This window comes from Bombyx mori, chromosome 16, assembly GCF_030269925.1.
Source record: "Bombyx mori chromosome 16, ASM3026992v2".
Lineage (NCBI taxonomy): Eukaryota > Metazoa > Arthropoda > Insecta > Lepidoptera > Bombycidae > Bombyx > Bombyx mori.
This window is the reverse complement of record NC_085122.1, coordinates 4,825,675-4,853,533: the sequence shown is the minus strand read 5'-3', so window position 1 is coordinate 4,853,533 and position 27,859 is coordinate 4,825,675. Positions and strand designations below refer to the sequence as shown.

The 27,859-nt window shown below is 35.8% G+C and overlaps 3 protein-coding genes across 4 annotated transcripts in view; 1 reads left to right on the top strand and 2 right to left on the bottom strand.

Annotated features, from left to right (window-relative positions):
- Nucleotides 1-27,859, bottom strand: part of LOC101741968 (flotillin-2) — a 436,009-nt gene that overhangs the window by 188,396 nt on the left and 219,754 nt on the right. The window lies entirely within an intron of this gene.
- The window catches only part of LOC101746922 (NADH dehydrogenase [ubiquinone] 1 alpha subcomplex subunit 7), a 364,870-nt gene that overhangs the window by 294,018 nt on the left and 42,993 nt on the right, over nt 1-27,859 (bottom strand). The window lies entirely within an intron of this gene.
- Nucleotides 1-27,859, top strand: part of LOC105842055 (glucose dehydrogenase [FAD, quinone]) — a 47,712-nt gene that overhangs the window by 10,475 nt on the left and 9,378 nt on the right. The window contains exon 1 of one of the 2 annotated variants that reach the window (XM_004928860.5): nt 13,247-13,568. The exons of the other annotated variant lie outside the window; for it this stretch is intronic. The gene's annotated coding sequence lies outside the window, so the exon portion shown is untranslated. Of the gene's footprint in view, nt 1-13,246; nt 13,569-27,859 lie in introns of those variants that run through there. 2 annotated transcript variants of the gene reach the window in all.

Sequence of the window (27,859 nt, the reverse complement as noted above, 5' to 3'; positions counted from 1 at the left end):
CTAGTGCAATGTTTTTCTTTTTATAATCCTGTAATCGATTAATTAAATCGATCACACCGTTATACCGACAAAAACTAACTTTCTCATTTTTCTCCGGTCCCAGAAAGAGGATTGAGGTGATTTTTTATATTCTTATATAAAAAAATATGACAAATTTTTTAGACTACATTCCAAGTTATTACATTTTTGGCCCACGATTTTCCGTCTCCTTTTTGCTTCACGTATTCATTATATAGATAACAAACAAAAGTCAAAGTTGATTCAGCCCACGGTCATAAGCAACTTATTTAAATGAACGTTAATAAAACAGTGATTTATATTCATAAAACTGCAACAGCCAATAAAATTTCTATTCAAGATCTTATACCGAAATTCATAATTATATTTTGATTTGACTATAATCCAATTAATGTCAATAATTCCGGTCTCCTCTAGATAATGCGCTAATGGTAAGTTCGTAAGCCGTTGTAGCCTAAGTGATTAATTGCAAGATACACGCGTAGCAAACGATGTTATTACATCGATTTTTCTAGAAATTGAACACATGACGAACGACTTCCACAATGAGAGGGAATAATATTAAACGATACAGAAGCATCAGCTAACAATCAAATACAAAAAAGAATCATCATAATCGGTCTACAAAAGTTTGAAGGTAACATAATATATTAAAAAAAACACCTAAACCTCCTTGTAAATGCATGCAAACCTTATAAACCTCCTTTTTAAAAAAAAAAAAAAAACTATTTAAAATCAATTTCGAATCTATTTGAATTCATATAATTCTTTGAGAAATAAATATGTAAGTACTTCGTTTGTTTTCTCAAACGACTAGTTCGCGTCGCCAAACTTACATTTTTTTTTTTTTTTTTATTCAGTTTCGCAAATTTATTTTTTTAACGCAACATTAACAAATCGATATTCACATTTAGATTATTTAAATTTTCGTAAGCAAACGAAATCGGACCGACGAGTTACATCACGTAATATCATGAGGTGACAAAGTCGATTTTGTTTTGTTTCCTTTTTTTTGTCGTGCGCCGTAAATCCTTCCTCCACTGGACTAATAAGGAAGTATCTGGGTTAGTTTTATGAGTCATAATATAATTGTATTTTCTTACGTAATTTTTTAACCAGGTTGAGTCGGATTTATCCGATTAATGTTTAGCCATCAAAGTGAAGATTAAAATTTAAATTATGCATATATGTTTAGGCATAGGTAAAGCGTTTTCGATTTAACATACTAGTGAATTATTAATATTTGATGCGTTACACGTGAAACTATTTACAGAGGAAGCAAACAAGAATTTTCATTTTTGTTATCATTTGTTATCATCGACTTTATTCCACGGTTTGTTGTATTAATATATGAAGGCTCAACGTTTTAAATTAATATTTTCAGACACTAGTCAGGACGCTTAAATAGGAGCGGCTGTAAATAAATTAATAAAAATTTTATTTTATGTAAAAATGTACAATGCTTTTTGTTAAAGGCCCGGGGATCATGGCCTCCTTCTTCCGTATGGCTTTACAATTCAAGGCACCGTCGGATAGTTCGGGAAATTATCGACTATGCCAGTTTCTGCGCCCGTACCAAAATAACTATACTAAAATAACTAAGGAAATCGTTTAGCTAGAGCTTACACATTTATGGAAAATCCCTCAGAATTGTTTTTTTTTATGAATGAGAGATTACTGGTGGCCCGGAGGCCTCTCCAGTTTCACCAGGACAAGTGTTGTATATTGTATTGTATAAAACTATACAGATGCTTCAACCCGGAAGACATTACTGCTTCGCGACATAAAGAAAGCAGACGGTGATAACAACTCATTTGGGCTCACAACGATTACATGCTCGAAGATTTCCAGTCTCTATTCCACAATCTCTCATCAAAACATTTGTCACTACAATACACATTATTTAGTGTAACCTAACTAATAGAACTTTCAATGGAAAATCCGTGAAATGCGCTTCCAGATCAGCCCTTTAAACTGAGAAAACTAATATACAAAATTTCGCGGGCACAAATATTATTTAATATATTATGTAAAAACCGTTATATACATTATATGGATACCATTTTTGTCGGTGTTACATCTCTAGTACTATTTATAGACGTGTGAAAGTGAATCGTTTCACTTCGATACTAAATCGATACGAGATTCGGTATACACAAAACACTATGCGTTTGCATTTGGTTTAAGCGTGTACAGTGGAAATGCGATCTCGATCGATGTTTAGTGACATTAATTTAGTGTCCCTAAATGTTGTTGTTCGGACATTTGATGTTGATTTGTAATTGTCTCGTGCGTGAATGTTTTCCAGGACCGATAACATAGGAGAAAATACAGATACGGAAAAGCTGAATATATTGAACGATTAGTTATTGGTTAATTTAAAAATAAATTAACGAGAGATGGTGGAGTTTTTTTTATGGTTCTTTACTGGTAGAAGATCCCGAAGTCTAACTTGTAATAAGCTCTTAAGTTAGCCCGTTTATATTTGATTGATTACCATCAGTGACCGAGGAGATCGGAGCCCACAGCCTTTAATCCGGTTTGAAGAAGTACATGTTATAATATCCAGTGTTACCTTATTTTCCCCCTAACTCCATAATATTTATCTTGATCCTTTTGTAGCCAAGTTACAGATCGCACATGCTCGATCATCATGTCTGTGCTACCGCAAAGTAATCAAAGGACATCTGTTGTTCAAACAAACAAAAAAAGATTCCGAAAACCAGTCTAAAGGTGAAAAAAACATTATGATTTTATACTCTGCTACTTTTATCGTAAATACTAATATCGTTAAAAAGCATTCAGATTACGACAAACAAATTTATAGACTAAGAATTGAAGTAATTACCAAACAGATTTTAGCGACCTTTGACCGTGAATATCTTAAAAGTTAAAACATGCACATGTGATTTTTTGTCAGACGTCTCTGAAAAAAAAAAAAAAAAAAAACCGGTCCAAGTTTCAGATTTGGTTTTTAATTCCGAAATTGGAGCCCTCTATTAAATGTCACATCATGTATTTAAATTATACTAATATAGATACTGCATCTTTTGTCAGCATCATTCTATTATACTTGATTATGCATTTAATAATGTAAACGTGTTTAAAATTCAAGATTATGTAAAGTTAATTAAACTAAGAAACTTCTTTCTATCAAAGTGCGAAATGATACATAATACAAAATTTAAAAACGGGTTTTGAATAATTAAAGATCTGTATACTTAGTCTGGCTATAAATACTGTTACAAAGGAAAACAAAAAAAAAATATGGCAAATAACATTTATTACTTTTACAGTGTGTTAGTTTAATAAATAAATATAAAACAATTTAAAGTATAAAAAGCTTATTCGAAGTGGTCTCCATCGGCTGCAATACAGTCCTTTAAACGTTGAGGCCAGTTATCAATAGAAGCACGCACTCTTTCCATGGGAAAAATTTTCACTGCCAATAGAACGGATTGTTTTAGGGACTCCAAATCATCATGGCGTTTAGAGCAAGCCGTACTCTCTAAAACTGACAATATCATAATCCAGCGGATTAAGATCGGGACTAGACGACGGCCAGTCTTCAGCTCTGATGAAGTCCGAAACGTTCGTTTCCAACCAAGACTGCGTAGACCGAGCTTTATGACCTGGCGCCGAGTCTTGCTGGAAGGACCATTCTTGATTATTGAACATGGTGTTGTTAAGGGGCTTCACTACCTTCTCAAGAATGGCATCTTGATACACTTGTGCCGATGTTTTGATACCTTTTTCACAAAAGTATGGCTCAGTCACTCCTTCATAGCTAATACCCCACCAAACCATCACTGAAGTCGGATAGTGCCCACGTTGCACTCTGTCGACTAATTGGGAAGCTTCCTTAGAGCTTTGAGCATAAATACGGTCATTTTGTTTGTTAAAATGTTGCTCAATTGTAAAAATTTTATCATCCGTAATCAAAATTTTTCTATGACCACCCTTTGCGTACCGCTTCAGTAGTTGTTTCGATTTTACCACCCTATTCTCTTTTAAATTATCAGTTAAGAAATGACCAGTACGTCTCTTATAGGCTGCAAGTCCTAAGTCATCTTTTAAAATACGCGACATGGTTCTAGGTGCTATCTTCATCTCCCGATATAAAATCTTTTGCTTTCGGAAAGGATTTCTTCGAATTCTTTCCCTTACTGCTTTGACCACTTTTTTCGTACGAACACTACGTGGACGGCCAGATCTTTTTCTGTCACAAACAGAGGAGGTATCATTGCACCTCTTAATAGACCGGTACACAAACATTTTACTAATACCCAGCGTATGGAGAGTTTTAAAAATTGCATTTGGCTCCATACCTACTTTGTGTAATGCAATCACAGCGATTCGGTTCTCTTTATCACCCCACTCCATTTTAATATCGCAAAATATTGTACAAAGTATTGGCGCCAAAATGAGAAAAGTCAATGAGCAATCATAATATAAAAATGACAGATTCCAAATTCAAATGTAATATTTTGTTTATTTTTAATTGTAACAGTATTTATGGACAGACTAAGTATATTATAGCATTTACTTAAACACGAAAAAATAATTTTACTATAATTGGAAAACACTACATTTTAAACAGTTTCTAAATTTCCCACTAAAATGCTGTTTGTTTTGTTGTGTGTGTGTTTGTGTGTTGACAAAAATGTTGTTTCACAGTGATGAAATCGGTTCATAATGTAAATTATGCTCAATTTGTAATTTTATTGGCCGGATAATAATATATTCAATAAGGCATAATCACCTTATCATTGCTGCCGCTGACTACTTCCCGAATCCTGATCATGCAGAAGCCAGTCATCGTCGACGCCCTAGACACGTCTTTACGGATCCATCAGATTCAATAACTCTTGCATTAGACGCCTTCAGCTCTAACGCTAGGAGCAGGCTTAGGGAGCCCAGTAGCCGTACTCGTAGAACTCGACAAAGAGTTCGACGTGCAACCTAACCCATGCATCAGCCCGCTGAGTTCGCCGGGTCTCCGGTCGCGATTCTGATCCGGTAGTGCTCGCCAACCTGTCCTTGTGAAACTAGGAAGACCTCTGGGCCAACAGAAATCCCTCATTCATAATTATTTTTTTTTGTTTAAATTTAAGTTTAAATTTTGTATCATAAATTTAATAAGTCAATAGTGTCGTGCAATGATTGAGTCGATTGTTTTAGAGTGAAATATTAACCTGTTTTTTTTTCTATTAACATCTTAATTTGGTATAGACAAGCAGACCGCAATGGGCATCGAAATTATTCTTAACTCGTTTTTTTATTTAATTTTGTTTATTCGTTTAAATGGTACTAGATGATGACCGAGCTTGGCTCGTTTTTTTTTTTTTTGATAACGCCATCTTGTTGTGTCTTTAAAGCGGTTAGTTGCCCTCAATTAAAAAAAATTATATTATTATTCGCCGATAGATGTCGGGAAGAGTTGATTATTGAAAACACGAATAAAACAACATTTTCTGAAAACAAATCGTAGCTAGATCGATTTATCGCCCCCGAAATCCCCTGTATACTAGATTTTAAGAATATCGTTGGAGCCGTTTCCGAGATTCAGATTATATATCTATATATTAATACGTGAAGCAAAAACGTTGTATCCCTTTTTACGAAAATTGCGCGGACGGAGGAGTATGAAATTTTCGACACTTATAGAGAATATAGAGAAGAAGTGCACAATGCCAATATGTGTTTAAAATAATGCGTAAAAGATACATTAAATCAATAAAGAAAACATTACACACACTACATACCATGTATTTGACGCACACACGCATGCATACTATTTATTGTCAAAATTTTGTTCTTGACGTCTGTTGTCAAATTGAGATTAAATATTGTTTGTCTTTGTTCATATTTTTAATAGTGTAGTCTTGGCGAAATTTGTGATTATAGAAGTATAAAATACAATCATAATAGTGTACAAACTTACAATTCCAATTAATTATAGTCGAATTTCGACTACTGCGGGACCACTAGTATATATTAATATACAAGAATTGCTCGTTTAAAGGTATAAGATAGAATGCGGTATAAAATAATGTCAAAAATAACATTGCGTATTCATATCATTTTTATCGTTACGTATGCTCGTATTTTACAACAACCTACATAATTATACCAATATACGTCGTATATTTGTTACATAGAAATGATGTTTGAAAAAGAACACGTTTTTTTTCTTCATCAAATGTATTTTTGTTAAAGAAATCTGAAACAGGCGATCTACTTTCACTGAAATGTCAGAATAACGAGATTAATTAGTGCGGTGCTCGCGGAACGGTGAAAACAAATAAAAATACTGTATGAATTATTAGATGGAAACACATAATTAAATGTATGACAGAGAACAAACGAGGCCACTTGTTAGATATTTAATTACAACTCCAGCTAACCGACGATGTGACCACGAAAATGTTAAGTATTCGAAATGTCAGATATAAAATGACAACAGTAAAAAAAAACTAAACCAAATCGTAAAAATAGTTTTAATTATGCATACGACCCGCGAAACCCGAAAAAGTATTCGAAAAATCAGATATGAAATGTGTAATAATTATGGTTTATTAACTGTTGATTTAAATAATCTGTGACTGTGTGTGTTGACTAATCTGTGAAAGTGGAGAAATGTGGGAAAATGAAACAAAGCCGCTGGACGTAACTTCTCGGGATCCTCCAAAAAGTCCACTGAAAAAATCTTAGTAAATGACCACCATTTTACTGAGATTATATTTCATCCCATTTCATTTCATTTAATTTCATCCCAGTTGATTAATGTCTCAAATTAATCATCTTCATATCATTTCACTGCATAATATTATTTTTCATAAAAATATGAGTATAAATTAAAATAAGACATGACTTAAAGGTCTCAGTTACCAGGTCATAAAATCCCTTTAAAAAAAAAAGAGTACTAAGATGCCCAATCGCTATTATGAAAGAGACGAATTAGATCGTGTATTCAGAATGCACGTACGTGCAATTACGCACACATTTCTCTCTCGAATTTCCTACCCAGTGCTTTGAATACTAATCATCTGAACTATTTTAGTGAGTTCTTACATTAAAAGCGGTGCACGACTTCCCAATAAATTTGTTAAGTCTTTCTTTAAAGTGAAAAGTAAATAGATTAGTTAGAATGATTATAATATATAAAAAGATGCATAACTTTTGGATGTAGGATAATTCTCGAGAGATAATTATCACAGGAGAATCCTTTTTTATTGACTAAAAGTAGCCTGAGTGTCCTCTTAATAAGCTAAAGCAATAAATTGTACTTTCTTTTAGAGCGTGGAACCACCATAATCGAAAACGATTTCATCATGAAACAAATAAATTCTTGTTTTTCTGATTTTTATTGCCTTTTTTCCTACCTGCGCTGGTAACCCCGGGGTCTATAAAAGCTTCACTGAGCGAGAGATCACAGGGCTCTAACCTGACCAGTTTTTTTTGCATAAATGGGTGTACTATCTCACAGCCCATCTGGTGTTAAGTGGTTACTGGAGCCCATAGACATTTACAACGTAAATGCGCCACCCACCTCGAGATATGAATTCTAAGGTCTCAGTATAGTTACAACGGCTGCCTCACTCTTCCGAAACTGCTTCACGGCTGAAATAGGCAGGGTGTTGGTACCTACCCGTGCGGACTCACAAGAGGTCCTACCACCAGTAAAAACTTATAGCCTAAAAGTCAGATGAGTACTCGGGCCATCGACGAGAGTAAGTATCACGTTTGCTCATGGACATCAGTTATACAAGCAAGGGAATAACTGTACCGCTGCGAACCACAAAAAATTTATTCAAATCTTATCTCAGCATGTCACAGCGCTGAGGAAAAACAGTGGAAAAGAACCCACTCCAGTAGGTACGTGACGAAAAAATTCAGAACAAATCAGAAATGATTGAGCGCAACTTTCCTAGATAGTCTAGACAAATTCTGGCCACTCTCAAATATTTCCTTGCTTGTTGATAACAAATCCATCACGAACGAACAAGAGGAATGTTGGTTTAGAAAACCGCATTACACATTGTTGCAATGTATTGTAAATGCAACACAATTTTATATTGCACGTCTGAAATAAATGTTATTTGAATCATAGTTATTGTTCATGACATTCTATTTGATGTCCAAGTTACGAAAGTTTCACTAGAGAACCGTACAAATCTGACAATGTGCAATATTTATCTTTTTGTTTTGTTTTATCTCAATACGGTTAGTCTTAATTGTAATTTTAAAAAGCTGCGTAATTTTGCTAAGTTTCTCTCAGTTTATACACGCGGTTTCTTAGAGTGGAGTTTTTGTATTATCAAATTTAAAAAAAGTTTCTTGTTTGTTCGTATTCCATAGCACCTATTGCAGAGCACGCATTGCATGGGCACGGTGCTAGTTTTAGCAAAATCTCTCAAGTTGAGCCCGTGAGCTCACCTATCCGTCTGGGCGTAGCTACAATACCCCCTAGGCTACCAGAACACCGGTCACCATCTTAGCCGAACCCATCGCTTGCGACGAAGGGCTCGACGAGTAAATTAAGCCACTGACACAGCCCACTGAGTTTCTCGCCGGATCTTCTCAGTGGGTCGCCGTTTCCGTTCCGGTGGTAGATTCTGCAAAGCACTGCTCTTGCAAGGGACAGTGTTAGAAACACTCCGGTTTGAGCCCCGTGAGCTCACCTACACGTCAAGGAGAAGCTGAAATAGCCTCTCAAGGCTATCAGCATAGGAAGAAAAAATAAAATAAAAAAGGCTACCAACGATTACTTCGAGCAAAAAAAAGCTTGGGCGTAGTGTCCCGTCCAGGCGGTATCTATATATTAATACGTGAAGCAAAAACTTTGTATCCCTTTTTACGAAAATTGCGCAGACGGAGGAGTATGAAATTTTGCACACTTATAGAGAATATAGAGAAGAAGTGCACAATGCTAATATTTTTTTTAAATAATGCATAAAAGATTCATTAAATCAATAAAGGAAACATTACACACACTACATACCATGTATTTGACGCACACACGCATGCATACTATTTATTGTCAAACTTTTGTACTTGACGTCTGTGGTCAAATTGAGAATAGATTAAATATTGTTTGTCTTTATTAATATTTTTTTATAGTGTAGTCTTGGCGAAATTTGTGATTATAGAAGTATAAAATACAATCATAATAGTGTACAAACTTACAATTTCAATTAATTATAGTTGAATTTCGACTACTGCGGGACCTCTAGTACATATAAAGAGCTGTATACGATCTTGAATCTATTGAATTTGAAACCCTCACGTGTCCGATGCAATACAAACAACTGGATTTCAAGAAATTTTACATTTGAATATGTATGACATATGCATAATGTTTTTTTTTTTATGCATATCGTGATCATGTTTTGTGTCAACGGTTTTAACACCTTATTATTGTTGCAAAAGCGCTTTAATTAATTTTAAATGGCATTATTCAAATACAATTCACCTACCTATACGTCTTATGATTAACGGCTCTGTAACACGATAGTATTTGGTATCGTGATGTATAATAAAAAAGGAAACGTGCAAATGCGAATACGACATGTGTAATATTTAAATTAGAATTCACTTAGTGTAATTAAATATTGTCGTTTGGAACCAGTAATAAATTTAATCATTAGGCCTAAATTTGAAAGCACAGCGCCATCTAGTTACGGCCGTTTGTAACTTTAGACTTTTACTATGATTTAGTACTGCTATTCACCGCTTGATTACACGCGCTATATGAATATAGATGGCGTTTTTATTTATTTCTTTGAAAGTTGTTCGCACTTATGTTATTTAAATTTTAGAACAAATATATTCAAAACTCAATTCATTATTACATAAATTTCGCTTGGATAGTTACGAGCATGGCATTGTCTACGAGCTTGTACACATCTGGACAATAAAATGTGTCGAAAATATATATGTAAATATATATTCTTTGGTTTCTTAATTTATTTGTTTACTTAATATTATGTTTACACTTTTTTGACTGTATGTATTATTAATTAGATTCCTGTTGACACTTCACAGAAGGTTCCTAGCATAATCTCTATATATATGTAATACCATTTATGGCGGGAATGAGAAAAGCAATGTTTTGTTTGGTCAGTTCAGTGTTTTTTAGGGTTTAAACGTGTAATAACAGTAAATTAGAGTTTATTAAGCGTTTATAAAGCGCACATTGGTTGAAATTTTTAACAAAGTAGCTGAAGAGCAGAATTTAAATGATATACCGTGGTTTGTTGCGTAATTTCATCCAAAGTTAATGTGCACTTCTTGTGTTTCGTAAGTCACAGCGAAGCGTCTAAGCGGGTGCTAACTGCTAGATTATAAAATCCTCAATCAATCTACCCGAATGAAAGATAACGGAGTATAGTAACGGTACACAGGAAATTAGGACAATAATCTGCAAAACTCGTTTTTTAAGTTTAATAAATCAATTTAAGAACATAAAAAATCGTGCCAAAACAGAAAAATTCTTCGACTAAAATTATCACAAGTTCAAAATATAAAATGTATTTTGAATTTTATATTGGGATCGTAAGTTTTGGCGTGTGATATTTTCTTTTGTTTTCGCGAGTCCGTAAACATAATGAAAGGTACTTTTGAGTTTTAATTACGCGTTTATTATCGTCATTATATTATTTCAGATACACGACGAAAGTAATTTATTACTGGTGGTACCAACACCCTGCCTATTTCTGCCGTGAAGCAGTAATGCGTTTCGGTTTGAAGTTCGGGCAGCCGTTGTTACTATAATGAGATCTTAGAACTTATATCTCAAGTTGGGTGGCGCATTTACGTTGTATATGTCCATGGGCTCCAGTAACCACTTTACACCAGGTGGGCTGTGAGCTCGTCCACCGATCAAAGCAATAAAAAAAATTAGAAAAAGTATAGCTTCAAAGAGGAGTGCATGCGGCAGAGATGCTAACGTTAAGATGGATGTGTGGAGTGACAAGAATGGACAAGATAAAGAATGAGTATATCAAAGGAAGTGTGAAAGTAGCCCCGGTAATCAACAAATTAAAGAGCGGACGGTTAGCGTGGTATGGACATGTGGTGCGTAGAGAGAAGATGCATGTGACTAGGAGATGTATGGAAATGGTAGTGCAAGGTAGAGGGGGAAGAGGTCGACCGAAGAAGACATGGATAGAGTGTGTGAATGACGATATGAGAGAGAGAGACTGAGTGTTGAGATGACGGCTGATAGAAAACAACGGAAGAGAAAAATTAGCTGTGCCGACTCCACTTAGTGGGATAAGGTGGAGAAAAAGATGATTATATTATTTCAGATGTTTCGAATACTTTATAGATTTTGTGGTCGAGAAAGAATTTTTGTCCTAAGTACGCAACTTTAACAAACTAAATTATAATTTTTAAGAATTCTAATTTTAGCATCAGGGCAATATATAACGAAAAATCCATTCGATGAAAACTGAGAAGAAAAACAATACGAATAATAAATATAATCCAACAATGTACTTACTGCCTCTTTAATCAAAATGAACTTATTCCAATTAAGCTCTATGTCACATTTCTTATGACGAACGAAATATAATCAAAAAACTTGACAAACACTCTTTCTCGAAGATTTTTAACTTTGATATTTAGATACAATACTGATCACATAGAGAAATAAAAATATATAAGCAAATAAATTCAATAAAACACATTTACTATGAATACAGCAAAAAAATTGTATACGAGTTTTGTTGAAATAAAAAGTATAAATAAATAAAATGGTATGTGCCTCTTTTTATCGTCCATAAAGAAGTTTGAATAAGTTCTCAATTCGCCAATTACGTTTTGCATTTTGGCCCTATGCGGTCCCGTTTATTCTCTGAAATGTGTTGAGTATTATCACCTTATTATGTAGGCAGCGGCTTGGCTCTGCCCCTGGCATTGCTGAAGTCCATGGGCGACGGTAACCACTCACCATCAGGTGGGCCGTATGCTCGTCTGCCTACAAGGGCAATAAAAAAAAAAAAAAAAAAAAAAACCTTTTCCTATTAGATATTATTATTGGAACCCAAAGTAATGATACGTTTTAATTTAACCGAGCAATATGTGTAAAAGACATATCATTATGCAGAAAAAACATATCAATCAGGCGCTTTGAAGAATACTGTTTATAATAAAATTTACATCAACAACTCCAATGCAATCCAATTAGCGTTTACGTTAAAAACAGCTTTATAAAAAGAATATATAATTGAATTGCGTAAACCACATTCATAAATTAAACTCACTAAAATTTCAAAATAGCATTGTGACTTAAGTGGGTGTTTCCTTAGATTAATGGTTGGTTTGGTAAAGTTTTGAACATCGACCTAGGCCGATGTCGCTTCGCACCGCATGCATCGTACCCTTTATCGGTTATCTTACCCTTTAGTTTTTTTTCCTACCTTATCGTTGGTGGCCTAAGAGGCTATTCCAACTTCACGCGCACCGGTAGACGAGCTCACGGGCTCAACCTGAGCGAGTTGCTAACACTATCCCTAGCCACAGCAGTGCTTCGCGGAATCTACTACCGGATCGGAATCGCGACCCACTGAGAAGATCCGGCGAGAAACTCAGTGGGCTGTGACTATGGGCTAGTTCGCACATCGAACTCTTCGACGGAGTTGACGATTTCGACGAGCACGGTGACCGGTGCTTGAAGAGCCTAAAAGCACCGAAAGTGGATGCCAGAAATATGCACGTACCCTTAAATCGAAAAATGTAGTACATATCTTTCAGTAACATTTGAAGCTAACTGAAAAATACCATACATATTGTCTTAAAAAATTGACGAAGAGTTTTCGATACAGATCGCCTTGCCCACTGAGTTTCTCGCCGGATCTTCTCCGTGGGTCGCGATTGCAATCCAGTTGTAGATTCTGCGAAGCACTGCTCTTGCTGAGGCTAATGTTAGCAAATTCTCTCAGGTTGACCCCGTGAGCTCACCTATCCGTCCGGGCGTAGCTCAAATAGCCTCGTAGGCTACCAGCGAATAAATAAGGGAAAAAAAGCAGATTGCGTGGTAATGACATTCACATCGACGTCTCAGCACTCCCCACCACGATGTATTCTGGATCGAAATTTACAAATTTGTATTTTTAAGCTTTATGTAGCCAACAATAGTGTGATGTTACTGTTAATAAAGAATTAAATAATTCGAATTAGGCAACAATATCGGTACAATAAACGGCATCGGCTCGGACGATTCACTCACCGTGAGTCGAAGCACGTCAGCGCACGCGTCCGAAGAAAGTCCTCGACCGGAACACTCATGGCTTTCTATCGACCGAGACAGCGAATTCCGTAACGGGTTATAAAAAAAAAAAAAAACAAGTCACTGATAGAAAAGTGACCGGTGCTTTTGATATACAAAAAAAAACAAATTTGACGTTTCGCGTGTCTAAACGTCAAAAGTTTGAATTTGGAACCGTGTGAACATTTCGTGATCGTGTTCTTACTCGCATTTATTGTGGTTTTAGTGTTTTGATAGATTCGATCTTCGCTATCTGGATTATCACGATGGATCCAAGGTAACTAATATTCGACTTTTTAATAATTTAAAACGTTTTAGCTGATTTCATTAGAATCACGATTATAAATCGATTTTTATATACATTTCCAAGTAGCGCATTACTAAATAGTTACCGTACCCAATACCACATAACGGACTACCGGTTTTCCGATCATTTATAAACATGACCCAAATAAACTCATTATTTTTATTATTGTTGAGTACAGTCAGAAAAGTTTTTTATCAGTCAAAACTTTAAATATTTTTCAAAAAATTTCGTCCGAATGTGATAAATACGGTACGGTAAGGTATGAATTACAAAAAAAAAAAAACTATTACTACCTATATATCGCACATACGGTGCTATATAAAGTCACTTATGCAATTTTTGTTAACACTGAACTGAACTGATCTTTTTTACTGGTGGTAGGACCTCTTCTGAGTCCGCACGGGTAGGTACCACCACCCTGCCTATTTCTGCCGTGAAACAGTAATGCGTTTCGGTTTGAAGGGTGGGGCAGCCGTTGTAACTATACTTGAGATCTTAGAACTTATATCTCAAAGTGGGTGGCACATTTGCATGATGTCTATCTAAGCAATAAAAAATAAAAATGTGGTGTCGTGGGACACCAGGTAGGGACGAAGTTCCTTCGGCTAATGTAGAATCGACACAATTCCTTAAGGACATAAAAAAAACGTGTTTACGTACAAACATACAGAATCGTATTTATTTATATGTATTATATATAGGTATAAATAATTATTTTGAAAGTGGCCGCAATCGAAGCTCCGCGTTCTCGTTTCTATATAAATTCGACATTAGTATGAACCGACAACATTCACTGCGACGTGTCACGGCCATCGTATTTACTAAAATCAGATGTCTTCACTCGATGAACGAGTGCCTTACGAAATACGAAATGTTTATTTTGTTTGAGAGCAATTGCATCATTTTGCATCAATAAATTAGAAATTTTTGGTAGGTTTTTTTGATTCGCCAACATTACGGCCGCCTGGTGTAGTGGTAAGTGATATGGTCACTACACAAGGGGGTCGCGGGTTCGAATCCCGCCAAGGGAAGATATTTGTATGATAAATATAAATGTCTTTTCCAGGGTTATGGATGTATATTAAATATATGTATGTGTATAATAAAAATCTTACATTTATTTCCGTTATCTGGTACCTGTAACACAAGTTCTTTACGAACTTATCACGGGACCAGTTAACGTGGCGTGATTGTTAGTAAATATTTATTTATTTATTATTAGACCATTAAAACCACCTTTGAGATAAATACTTGATGATTTCACCGAAGATTTTAAGGCGAATAGTGTGCATAGGCGATTGCATGCAGCAGCGACGCGAATGTTGCTATGGATGTGTGGAGTAACGAGAATGGATAGAAGTACGGAATGAAGTCTGAAAGTGGCACCTGTGAAAGAGAAGCTGAGAAGTGCGCGTTTGGGATGGTATGGACATGTGATGAGACGAAATGAAAATGACGTTGGTAAGAGAGTGCTAACTATGAATGTGGAAGGATATAGAGGAAGAGGTAGACCTAAGAAGAAATGGATGGATTGCGTGAAAGACGATATGGAGAGTGGGCGAAGAAATGGTATATGATAGAAGAGTATGGAAGGAGAAAACATGTTGCGCCGACCCCAGGTGACTGGGAGAAGGGCAGGATAATGGTGATGATGATGATGAATGGTGAGTGTGCGAGTCTGAGCTAATAAATATCAACATTTTGCCAAACTCAGACGGAAATCAACTAAGCTTTCGGTGACTGTCATCTCCCGACAATAAAACAAACCTTAAATGAATATAAGCTACAAGTTATCAAAATAATATCGTACCGTCTTTCTATCAAGCGAAGATGATCGCTGCAAGATATTCCATGGTTTATTCGGTCTTCTTCTCCGGGCGTTTCGCCTTCAAATCTTAATACATCAGCTCGGATCACAATTCAAGATCAAATGGGACATGAGCCAGTTTTCTCACCCAGAGCAATAAAAATCTCTATATGATATCATTAGATACAGTGGCTATTGCTTTAATTAAAATGCCGGTAAACGTTTAAGACTAAAGCGATAAAGGCATATTTTTTAAAATTTAGATTCTATTTAATGTAAAATTTTCATGTATTTAGATAATAAATAACACCTTTCTTTGATTTGGAACTAGTTGAAACGAAAAAGCGACACTAAAACGAGACAAACATATTAGATTCAGCCTGCGATAGAATAAGATAGAATACGTCATGTTTTTTTTTAACCGCTTCCCTAGCCGTCGCTATTATTCTCAACGCTGTCTGTGCCTCTGTACAGTGGACACGACGAGACTGTCACGTCTAATGTTGAACAAAAATAAACATTACACTAGAAGCCTAAAGTTCAAAACCGTATAAACGTCACGACTAGACAGCTTCCTGATTAACTGGTCAAACTGGATTCCGTGCACTTTCATCCTGAATCCAACTTTTACGTCTTTTATTTGTTTTCACACCTTGTTTCAATTCTTAACTCGGCGAATATGCCGTTTATGTTTTGTTTTCCAAAATTATTACTTGTATTCTCGTGTAATTGGTCTTTTAAGAGCCAATTCACGTGTTTTGTTTAATTCTTTATATGAGACCATCAGCGCAAAAGTGGCCTAACTCACAATTTTTCATATTCGCGCTTATCTATTGCAATTTATTTAAAACATAATAAATTTTGATGCAAAACCCTAGTCTCACCCATAGAGAACAGGTGGCTTTCTAAACATTATTTTTGCGCGTATTGTTTTTGCCTACGAAGCAGTCTAAAAGTAAATTCCAACCTCAGTACCATATTATGATAAGCTTGGGACACTTTTCCGCTGACTGCCTCATATACATCTATCTATTTATACTGTGACTGAACATAAAACATGACATTAACATGGCATTGCCACATTCTGTAGCGGCATACGTCTGTATATCGAATATGAATTCTTGTAAAATAAATTATCATTCAAGTCGTCGGTCACGCGTCAGATTGCATATATCCTATGACCTACCAAGATAATTGTAGGTTAAGACATGTAATTAACTGCCGTTGTAAACAACAACTGGTTATATGTCGCTTGGACCGTGGACGGTATATTATATGAATTGAAAACATGGGTCGTAAGATATTCTGAAATAATAAATGAAGGTGAAATAAAGGAACTTTCTAGATACCTGACTAGACTTAATTTGATGTGCACTTGGCGTGTACTACCTACATATCATGTTCGAGTAAGATTTTATGAAGGCGGAAGGTAAAATACCCAAGGGTAAGTCCCACATGCGCTGGTCAGACCAAATCCGTACCGCACCGAACACTATAGTATGTGAGGCGGTCCACGTCGCCGGAGACAGATCAACGTGGCGTGATATACTTAGTCCGCCCGAAGATTCTGAAATACCACAGAGGTCACCACCCTTAGGATTGAGGATTTACGACACAAGGAGGAAGAGGAAACTTTTATCAAAGATACGCAGACAATACATAATATCCAATTTACTATTAAACACTAAATTATGTTTATCGGAGGGTAACGCAATATTAGTAAACAGCGGCTTCTTTAAATATCCATTAGCAATGACTACTTATGATCTTTAAATCTTAAGTAAACTCACATAATTTGTAAATATTACAGTTAATTATATTCAGAACACGATTTAGTGAAAACTAAACACACGACAGTAAATTATGTACTTGTAATGTGTGAAGTTCAAAAATGTTTTCTCGCGATTATCTAGTCCACAAGTAATCATTAACCTATTTAGTATATATATCTATATCCGATTTAGTACCAGAACTTTGTTATTACTATGTAGGTCAAGATCCGAGAAAAAATCGACTTGAAAAGTCCAAGCTTTATAGCTAGAGCCGAATAGACAATCGCTTACTTCAGTAAGGCCTTTTTTTTAAAAGAGCATGACACCGGTTTCTAAATATCTGCTTAGCGTTCGGTCAACTCAAGAACCAGGTTAAAGCAATTACGCCGCACCTTATTATACAAATACAAACGTTTAACTACTTGTCTTTTTCCAGAGCTGTCCTCTAAATTTTATGATAAATATGGAAGAACGTAGACGAGAATGTTTGCCAAGATATTTCTTGTCGAGTCAATTATTTCTAAAATTTTGAAGTAATATATTCACTGTTAAGAAATGAGTCGACTATTATCAAAGCCGGCAATGTGACTTTTGGACAATTATTGGTAAATCAGAAAAACGAATTATTGACTTTGTATTCCATTGGCAGTCACAAAACTCTTCTGAACGACATCTTAGATAAATAACAGGTTAAGTATTAACCTTTATTTAATGCAGGTTTTGAACCGTATTCTTTGAAGGAGACGATTATATTCAAATCAATCTGTATTGACATATCAATAACATTTTTTTCTCCAAATGCACAGATTGCCACCTTTGATAATAGACGACTCATATTCACTGTTGAGAAATATGTATTCAGAAACGTTCATATCGATTTAAACATCAATTTCATTTGTAGTTTACAATGATTTTTTATACAACAGATATGTTATCTTCATAGTAACTGACTCTTCAAATCTGATCGCGCCATATATATCTACATACCTACCGATATAGTGCACACACACATGTTGACAAGTAGCATTAATGAAAAGTACAAAAGATGGGATAAGCGCGTGAGTAAAAAAGATAGCTATAATTGGAACGATTGCACTTGTTATATTATTATTGCATTTGTTTAGACGCGACTAAAGACGAAACGTCCCAATTGGCCTGTTTTCGAGTCTTCACTTGACGTGCGCTTGAAACATATCTGCTTCTTTTTACATATAAAATATAATTGGTAGTTTATACATTTTTAGAAGTTGAAATACGTCATGCTCTACGCCGTTTTCGACATATCAATTTTCGTTTTAAAATACGTTCGAAAAAATACGCTATGACATTAAATAATTTAAAAAAATGCTACAACATAATAATCATAGCTTTCTATTAGTGAAACACATTTCTCTCTGGATCTCATTTACGAAAGTGACTATTTAAAAACTTCTAAGCCCGAACAGTTAATATTCATAAAATCTGGGATAAGAACAATGTCTAGCAAATATTTATCGCCTTTATATAAAACGGAGAAAAATATCTAAGTGAGGCTTCAACTTTTATTAATAAACGAATAGCTGTAATTAAGAGTAAAGTTGGGTTCTTTACGTGGTATATAAGTTTATAATTAGCTAAAATCTTCCAACCCGGCTGGTCACCGTGGAAGATTACGACCAAAACCCTCCAAAGTTACAAAACTCAAACACAACCTTAAAATCCTCGAGAAATCTCACAGAGCATAGTCGCTAATTAAAAATTGTAACATACAATGTTAGAACCCTGTCATCATACAACCGACTACGAGTGTTAGATCTAGAAGAATGTTTAAATGAAATTAACTAAGATATCATGGAACTTTCGGAAGTTAGACGACAGGGTAACAAAATAGAAGAACACAACACTTTTATGTTTTAGCTACATTGGAACTTCACCCGGAATATCTGGGGCGAGATTCTTAATACACGTCTTTGGAGGAGGCCTTTGCCCAAACCGGGATTTCTTGTTAAGTTATAATTATTTTATTACACGTACTTATATTACTAACATAATTTAAGCTAACATGCTAACAAAAGTCATAATATTTGTTGTTTAATGTAATATTATAATCCACCTAAAATATGAAATAAAAAGGCTTATTATTATTATTATAATTAGCTATGTACGATGACTTTTACAGCCGAATTTCCCATGAGATCAAGAAACGCTCACGTTTTCAAAGTCGTGACAACAAAAGAGAAAGGAGCGGAGAAAGGGTCATTGATACAGTTGATTGAAACAGGTTCCTTCGTATTCGCGAAAAGTTAACTAAATAAATAAGCATTTGTGGATTTGAAAATATATATTTTAGAACAACCAAAAAAAAACACTTTTTAATATTAAGCCGAACTCAAAAGTTTCTGATCACAGGACCTTAAGTCAAAGTAATAAAATTATTGTGTTGTCGTCCTTATTTGATGTCAAAATTTTCAAGATAATGGAAAGCCTTCAAGTTAGTTCAAATTACGTATAAAGATTCTATAGCCTCGATAGATACTGTTCAAGTTTGTAAAAATGTTGGGCAACCACACCACTGTTATGTTATTTCTTTATTGTTTATTTTTACGGAATCAAATAGGGACGTTGTCAAGAAAACTATCGATAGAAAACGTCGTCAGGTTTGAGCCCCGTGAGCTCACCTACTAGTTAAGGTTACGCTAAAATTGCCTCTCAAGGCTATCAGCTTAGGTAGGAAAAAAAAGATATCGACAGATTAGTGGCAGATTTAACACGTTTACTTTTGATAGCTATAGAATCGTTTGGAAACAGCTTTAATAAGCGCCGATCTATTTCGTCTGATCTGATATCTAATTTTATTATTGGTGATGTAGATATTTTCGCTAATCCAATAATAACTGTTAATTATTTACCGTATAGTATCCGACTAGCAATATCTATGAACTTTACTCGTAAAGTTAGGAAGTTGTCAACAAAAGTAATTGTAGCTTTAATCATTTATTGATTGAGATCTGTCTGAACTTTGTAGTACGGAAGACTTTCATGTACCTTGACCTTTGACCATTCCGGGTGCCTGTGTAAAAAATATTTAATCGTTTTATCCTCTTGAAAATGCCAACAAAGTCCCTCGTATAAATGCAGTAAGTAATTACTCGTTATATTTTATTTATCAACTACTTACCTTTAATCAAATTTGGAAGATTAATTGTCAATTGAACGCGAAAAATAATGAGATATTTTTATTTAAAATTCGTTTCACGTGGGGCACGGTAGGCAGCGGCTTGGCTTTGCCCCTGGCATTGTTGACGTCCATGCGTCATACCATGCTCATACCATGAGCGACGGTAACCACTTACCATCAGTGGCCGTATACTCATCTACCTGCTCGGGCAATAAATTTTTATAATCTAATAAAAGAACTAATCATAATAAATACAGTTGATTAAAGAAGACAAAGTTGTTTTAGAAAGGAGAAAGATATTTACAAGTTTTATTTGTTGTTCGTTTGCCTTATTTTGGGCTTTGTACAAACAAACTAAATTTATAATCGGTTTGCGAGAAAAGGATAGAGCATCCTATCTCAAACAGCGTTAATTTCTCGTAGAGCCTTATTAGTCAATTTATCTTTTTCATCCATTACCTTAATTTTATTATGCACAATTTGTCCAAAATCAGTTACGGATTTAGCATACATTATCTTTAAAAAAAACGTTATTTTTAACACATGGATAACAGTCGACTGTCAAAATTTTATATACGCAAAAGCTACTCCACGCAATTTTCTGTTTATTTTTCAACTTTACTAATAAATAGCTGGAGTCGCACCGTTAAAGTTCTTAAACTATCGGCATGCAATTTTTACTGACGCGTACATCGATATTTAAGTATAGACATCAATGACCAGCTCATACAATACTCGATACGTTACCGCGCTTATTCTTCCGCCATATTATGAAACGGATTGATTACATTTACCTTTTCATTTATATAGCTATTTTAAATTTTACATCTATTCCCCTACTCGTAATCCCTACCTAATCCTTTAGTCATTCTAGTTGCTTCCATAAAATGTGAATACGATTGGATCAGTTACAGTTCACGGGTCAAGATTACTAATGTATTACGCAATGTATTAATTTATTCGTTATGTGAAATTTTACTATCGTGTCTTACACAATCAGCGAGTGAGGTCCAAAAATGTAAGTGTCAATAGAAAATGAGAGTGCCGCACACCATAATTCTGAAGTTACAACACAATATGAACGTCAAGTGGCTAGCTAAACACCTGGTCGACGTGTTTGAGACGAGCGATCTTCAGCTTTCTCCAACGTAGAAGCAATCACACCGGTCCTAATCGTATCAATTAATAATAAACTTTATTGTGACGGTATTAAGAGCTGTTTGACAACGGTGGGAACGTTGCTAGGGGCAGTGACGGTCCGCAGTGCACGTAGGCCGATGGAATCGGAGCCACTGTCCCACTTCAAATAATCATCGTTCCAAATAAAGTTCGCAATGAAACTGCCAGCGAATTAATGAATTTGTTTATCAGTCCGTGCACGATCAAATTGCCCGCAAAAGTTGGACACCGTTGCCTTTAGAATAAAAATAATTAGTTAATAAACAACCACAAACTATCATACATACTATTTTTGTTTGGCTCTGAATTGCGATATGAAAAACTTATATGAAGATTCAAACTCGAGGCAAACAATGTCTCGAGAACAATACTATTTATTATTAGTGAAGAAAGATCGTCGATAATTATAATTGAAGTGTGCAGTGTAACACATTGAGATATCATCATATAGGTAGATTGCCGCGAGAAAATATTATTCTTAATGTGTTTTTTTTATTGCTTAGATGGGTGGACGAGTTCACAGCCCACCTGGTGTTAAGTGATTACTGGAGCCCATAGACATTTACAACGTAAATGCGCCACCCCCACCCACCTTGAGATATAAGTTCTAAGGTCTCACGTATAGTTACAACGGCCGCCCCACGCTTCAAACCGAAACGCATTACTGCTTCACGGCAGGAATAGGCAGGATGGTGGTACCTACCCGCGCAGACTCACAAGAGGTCCTACCACCAGTAAGTTTTACGACTGCTGGTTTGCAAATACGCCACCCACCTTGAGATATAAGTTCTATGGTCTCAGATGGTTTCCGATGGTTTCTCTATGGTTTCCGAAGCATGCTTCATAAAACGACATGCATTTACTCTTAGCTAGCAACTAAACATTGTGTTCTGTTTACGTCTACACGACAAGTTCTCTTACGGCCTGGTTGTTGCATAAAAATAGTGAAGGAAGGAAATTTTTAGAGATGGCATAATACGATTTATGTGTACCACTAAATCGATTATTCAATATGCATTTGCAGCAACGGTGTTGAATAAAGATGCGCGACATGGTTTTCGAAATAGACTTCCTTGTTGATAATGCCTAAAGATACATATATAACAAACATAGGTATATATAAAATGGCGTGGCCATGTACGACAAGCTGTAACTATGTAGATTAATATTGTTTAAGACATTTATAATATCAACATAATTTCTCCGAAAGAGGCTTCGTAAGCATATTCACTCTTTTTTTTCGCATTCTATCATTGGACTAAAATTTTTAAAATCAAAGGAAAATACAAACAACACAGGGATCCGTTGAAAGAGGACTTTTGTATTATATCAGACCTTATGCTTGTGACATTTAAGATACAATGAATATAATATATTATTATAGTTTAAACCTAAAAAAAATACGCTTAAATAGGACACCGGACTAACAATTAATTTCATTTTTTATTATAACAAATACTGATCAAGATACTAAGCAAAGTTATAAATTATTATCATCGGGACTTGACGTATTTGTAAATTTTCAAATCAGACATTTCAAAGTTAGTGAAAATTATTTTCAAAGATTTCGTAACATACACATGTATAAAATAATATATATAGCTGTATTATTAAACTCACAGCGAAACATGGCACGGGATTGTAGGCAGTAAAACTGACGCTCAAATAACCCATTGCATTATAGACGAACGCAAACAATAACACTTTCAAGTATATTTCATGACATGACGAGAGAGAAACTAAAATGACATCAAACATTGAAGTAATATTGCTCCTAAGAGATTCGGTTGCAAAATGGTTGCCTGTCACCGCGCTAAAAGTGTAAACACTCAAACTCGTTTAGCTTCTATTTCTTAATAACTCGCAATAATCAATGTTACCTCACTTACCCGTCCGCGAGATGCTGGAATAGCCCCTTAGGCTACGGCGAATACGGTAGAGAAAAAAATTGAGAGGCTATGTCAGTGCCGCCTTAACTAGTAGGTGAGCTCACGGGGCTCAAACCTGATGACGTTGCTAACACGAACCCTAGCAAAAGCCGTGCTTCGCAGAATCTACCGCCGGATCGGAAACGCGACCCACAGTCTCTTAGGTTCACTGAGAAGATCCGGCGAGAAACTCAGTGGGCTGTGTCTGAGGGTTAATTTACTCATCGAGCCCTTCGTCGCAAGCGACGGGTTCGACGAGAACGGTGACCGGTGCTTGAGGTACCTAAAAGCACCGTTAGTGGATCGGGAGGATCCGAAATGACGTGTTGGGGGCGACGTCGACTGCTTTCCATTCTGTAACGTACGCAAACGATCCCATTCCATACAAATATGAGCAAACTTTTACGCTATCGACAACGTTAAAAAACTTGCACTAAGCACACTGGTCTTAAACAGCTAAATAAGCTTAAGCATGGACTTTTTGGCGGGAACGCGAGGAGTGAAGTTGTGTGAATTGTTTTATTTTGTCTATTTAGTGCTTCTCCGGGTTTAAATGTGTAATAACGGTGGTTTATTAACTGTTTAGTATCTGTGAAAATGCACAAATGTGGAAAAATGAAACAAAGCCGCTGAACATAACTTCTCGGGATCCTCCAAAAAGTCCACTGAAAAAGTTTCAGTAAATGACAACCATTTTACTGAGAGTATATTATACCTATTTCATCCCATATCATCTCATCTCATCTCATTTCAATTTCAATTGATTAAGTAAATAATTAAAACGGCGAATTACAAAAATCTTATTACTTGACGCTGGCTAATGCACAAACCGTACCGGAGCCAAAAACGAAAGAGAAAGAAGAAGCTTAAGCACGAAGACCGATAGATTAGGTTGATAGATAGTGCAGCCTATAGCATTAATACCGCCCATATTCAGACATTAACGTCCCATTAAGACGATATGTTTTATCACCATTATTTATGATTAGAACTAGAGAGGAGACGGAGAAGTTAATAGAAGTAGGCATCGGCTTAGCTGTTCCCCTGGTATTACCGAACTCCATAAGCGACGGTGACTACTCACCATCAGGTAAACCGTATATTCGTCTGCTTACAACGGCAATAAAAAAAAAAAGAACATGTGTCACAGAGAGAGAGAGTCGCTATTGAAAATATACAAGCATTGAGCGGATCTTTATATTCATACAGTATCTTCGAATTCACAATTGGACAGATCTAATATCATAAGGAACCTCTAACAAAAAACGGGGATGAGGTAACTGACCCCTTTTCTAATCATGGTAATTTCATTGAATGAATTCCAGAGCATTAATTTAAATACTTCGTGGAAACAGCTGGTTACCCCATTATCAAATATATATTTCGTATGTAAAAATGTGTTGCTTTTTGGACACGTCATGATGGAACCAGACTAAAGTGTGAACCAATGAGCCTACTAAGAAATTTGTGCTGATTTCGAAAGCTCTAGGAATTTTTGTAATTTTATCACCACAAATCATAGTCGTGTGGTCTTTTATATAACCAGCTCAAACCGATAGAGATTTATTGCCTAGTGAAGTTACTTGAACGCATATCATTTCTCAACATAAACCGAGGTATTGCCTCGAGAATTGTATAACGGCAGCCCCACCCTTCAAGGCGGAACACATGACTGCTTCGCGGTATGCTTACAGTATTCTCTAGCACCACTAAATGTTCAGTAAATGTTAAGGACTATTAACCTATTATGAGCTATTATAGTAACTTCGAGGGGTTATCCTAGCTTCGCCTGACGTGTGGGCGAGCTCGCGGGGCGCTCCCTGGCGACTTTGCTAACACTAGCCTTAACAAGAGCAGTGCTCCACCGGATCAGAATCACGACACACTAAGAAGATCCGGCGAGAAAATCAGTGGGATGTAAGTTTCACGACGAACCCTTTGTCGCATTCAATGAGTTCGACGAAAACGATGATCTGTGCTTGGAATTCTTAAAGCACCGATAGTGTGGAGGTTGAGTTGGGAGGATCCGAAGTGACGGGCTCTTGAATCAGAAACGCGCAATTATATACGAGTATTACATGAATAAACAAGATGACGGGTAAAACAACATACCTAATATGTTACAAATGACATGTGGAACACTTTAACAGTGATTTTATTAACGCATTCGCCTCATGCAGAAACTATGAACAGTGAAAAATAACGGAACTTTTTTATACGAAGTAACAGCCGTTGGATCCGATAGCATTCTGTAGATTTTTTAAAGCAAATCACTAGGCCAATAATCACTAAGCATTTTTTTTTTTAAATGGCAAATATTGTTCAGTTGCGTAACGAATTGAAGCGCATGTAATAAATAATCAGATTAGAAATAACGATTGTCGTGGTTTATAAATTCGAGTATCTCGATACTATTTGATTGCAATAGTGATGATCGCTTCACGATTTGAGAAACGAGAACTGTCTATTACTCATACTCAATTGGATACGAAAAGCCGTTGTAACTATACTGAGACCTTAGAACTTATATCTCAAGGTGCGTGGCGCATTTACGTTGTAGATGTCTATGGGCTCCAGTAACCACATAACACCAGGTGGGCTGGGAGCTCGTCCACTCATCTAAGCAATAAAAAAAAAATAAAAAAAAATTGCTCCATATAACCCTCCAGGAGTCAACATAACCCTGTCTTCATCGGATTAAAAAAATGGCAGTGTACTATATAAATGCGTGCTTTGAGAAATATTCTCTAGCAGATTTTCGTTTTAGTATTAACACACTTTCAATGGGTAAATCAAAACCAGTCTCCGTTTGTTTCGTTCAATTCATCTTCAAACGTCACTGGCATAACAAATCTTGGGGCAAGACAAAAGGTAATTTCCCTACCTGCAAAATTACTGCCTATTTCATGCACTTACAGCTTCAAGGGTAAAGCGGTTATTACAATGCAATTGAGATCAAATGTCTCGAGGAATTTACGCCATAATGTGTTTAATCCGGTGCCTCTCTTGCATTAATCCGGCTCTTATCGTCGTCACAAATAATTTTCTGCATTCTTTTTTGTTATTTAATAATAAATGAACACCGTAATTAATGTGTTTCTGTAATCAATGTTTGCTCTTAATTATTTATACAACAAAAAAAAACATCCCTAAATATTACACGAAATTCAATCTCGAATCTTGAATTTTGTAAAAGCTCTCTTCTCAACGAATTTCCTCCTGTCAAATATTTGTTCAGGTAATTTAACGGACGAATGCAAAAGATACATATTTGCACTGTTTCTTTGAAATTTACCGGCGATGTTCATTCATTATATTATCTTCTTAAAATATTTAAAAAAAAAGTGAGCCGTCACGGGACGCCTGGCAGATGTAAAACATCGACATTATTTTGTAAAAGTAATATGCAGAAAAGAACAGATTGTGTGTGATAGGAACTAAATATGTCATAATGATAAAATAAAATATTACTAAAAAAATAATTTGTTTTAAAGTAAAACACAGAGAGAATCGCGCAGTCGATTGCGCATGGCGACGCGTCGCCACACCGTACACACTACTGCATATAGACTATATATATACCATAATATCGCGTGGCGACGCGTCGCCACGGAATGCGTCGCCACGCCAGAAATCGGTTTTACGTGCGGCTATAGATATTTCACATCAAAACAATAATAACTTAAAAGTGAAAAAGGACGCAAATGAGAACCCGTAACTTTGTAATTTTTTAACGAGTTTTTTCATTGTGCATCAATAACGCATATGATATCTTCTTTATTAACAGTTACTAAAATTATTTCGATGTAAATGATACGACGAAGGCTGGTGATTGACACGTCAGACAATAAAGTTTCATCGAAGAATTTGACTGGTGGTAGGACCTCTTGTGAGTCCGCGCGGGTAGGTAACACCGTCCTGCCTATTTCTGCCGTGAAGCAGTAATGCGTTTCGGTTTGAAGGGTGGGGCAGCCGTTGTAACTATACTGAGATCTTAGAACTTATATCTCAAGATGGGTGGCGCATTTACGTTGTAGATGTCCATGGGCTCCAGTAACCACTTAACACCAGGTGGGTTGTGAGCTCGTCCACCCAACTAAGCAATAAAAAAAACTTCTATGATTCCTCACCCTATAGGTACTTAGCAAGTCCACAAAATGTGTGCTTACTAAAAACACAACTGTTTCTGAAGATGTTTTTGGTTAATTGATGCAATTTGGGGGGTTTTCATTAGTTTAGAACCAATTGGTTTTGAGATCTGTTTCCGAACACCCAGTAAATTCTATATTACTATGCTAAATATGCTTACCAAACTAAATTGGACATGCAGATTTGATATCATCCCAATAATTAATAAAGACGCATCGTAATACACGTGTTGGGAACCGATTATGGCTGCCAAGTCTGCAAACAATGCC